Source organism: Molossus molossus, unplaced genomic scaffold (assembly GCF_014108415.1).
Source record: "Molossus molossus isolate mMolMol1 unplaced genomic scaffold, mMolMol1.p scaffold_m16_p_10, whole genome shotgun sequence".
NCBI classification, from domain to species: Eukaryota; Metazoa; Chordata; class Mammalia; order Chiroptera; family Molossidae; genus Molossus; species Molossus molossus.
In genome coordinates, this window is record NW_023425345.1 from 96,005,441 (window position 1) to 96,007,586 (window position 2,146).

Consider the following 2,146-nt stretch of genomic DNA (forward strand, 5'->3'; position numbering starts at 1 on the left):
AGTCAGGATTGTGCAGAAAGCAATTAATCAATATGCTTCTCTCACACTGATGTTTCTCTCTCTCCCTCCCTGTACTCCTCCCTCTCTTCCTATCTAAAATCAGTGGGGGAAAAATATATCCTCAGGTGAGGATTATCAAAAAAAAAAAAAAAAGAGTGTATTGAGGCTTGTTTTGTGTCCTAGCATGTGGTCTATTCTGGAACATGTTTCATGTGCACTTTAAAAAAATGCATATTCTGCTGCGTTGTGGTGAAATGCTCCAGAATTATCAAGTAAATTCATCTGGTCTAATGTGTCATTTAAGTTCCTTCCTTGTTGATTTCTGTCTGGAAGATTTACCCATTGATGTCAAAGTCTCCTACTATGACTGTTTTACTGTCATTCTCGCTCTTTTTGTCCATCAATATTTGTTTTACTTATTTAGGTGCTCCCATTTTGGGTGCATAAATGTTTACAAAGATTATATCCTCTTGTTGAATTGATCCCTTTATTATTATGCAATGTTCTTTTTTGTCTCTTACTACAGCTTTTGTTTTAAAGTCTATTTTGTCTGAAATAGGTATTGCTACCCCAGCGTTTTTGTGTTTGTTTTCATTTGTACAAAATATTTTTCGGGTATGGCAATGACTTTTTAGATCCAACACCAAAGAAACAATCTATGAAAGAAATAATTAAAAAGTTGGACTTCATTGAATCTAAAAATGTCTGCTCTACAAAAGATATCAAGAAAATAAGACAAACCACAGATTGAGAGACAATATTTGCAAAACACATACATGATCAAGATCTGTTATACAAAATATACAAATAACTTCAACAATAAGGAAACAAGCAACTTGACTTAAAAATTGGCAAAACAAACAAACGAACAAAAACCCTGAACAGACAATGATATACAAATATGTACCCATTAGGATGGTCCAAATCCAACATTGACAATATCAAATGTTGACAAGGATGTGGATCAATAGGAATTCTTTTTTTTTTTCCTCACCCGAGGACATTTTTCCATTTTTTGTTTAGATAGAGCGGGAGGGAGAGAGAGGAAGAGAGAGAGAGAGAAACATCGATGTGAAGGGACACATCAAGTGGCTGCCATCCGCACGACCAACCAGGGCCGGGGACAAACTGCAACCGAAGTACGTGCCCTTAGCGGGAACCGAACCCGGGTCTCTCTGTACCGCAGGCCGACGCTCCAACCGCTGAGCCAAACCGGCCAGGGCTAGGAACTCTTATTCATTGCTGATGAAAATGTAAAATGGTACCACCACTTTAAAGACAGTTTGGCAGTTTCTTACAGAACTGATCATACTCTTATCATACAACCCAGCAGTAGCACTTCCTGGTATTTACCGAAACGAATTGAAAATGTATGTCCACACAAAAACCTTCCCATGGATGTTCACAGCAACTTTATTCATAATTACTAAAACTTGGAAATAACCAAGACATTCTTCATTGAGGAAGGATACATAGGCAGAACCCAGAAGATTTTTAGGTCAAAGAAACTACTCTGTATGATACTAAAATGGTTAATACATGTCATTGCAGATTTGTCCAAACCCATAAAATGTACACCACCAAGAGTGAACCCGAATGTAAATACGGTTTTTGAATGATAATGATGATTCGATGAAGATTCATGAAGCATAACAAATACCACTCTCATGCTGGACTTTGGCAGTGGGGGAGGCTGTGCATATGTGGAGGTGGGAGGTATATGGGAAATCTCTGTATTTTTCACTCAATTTTACTATAAGCCTTAAAATTTTCTAAAAAATAAAGTTTGTTAAAAATATACATATTGAGAAAAGGATTAAAAGGCTTGATTATATAAAAATCAATCATTTCTAAAAAAAATCAATCATTTCTCTTCAGCAAGTATTACCATAAATAAAATGAAATATTTTTTATAACATTTCAAACATTTAAAATGAAAACATTTGAAAGTACAATGTTAACATTATAACATTCATTTTACTGTTCCAAATATAATCACCCTAACGTAAGTACCCCCATCCCACAACATTTGCTCCAATACAAACAGCTTACTGCAAACCACCACCATCAGCTAGTCCTCGGGTCTCCAGAGAGAGCAGCCAAGGACATTCGGCAGAATGCATAGTCCATCTATGCTGCTTTCTCA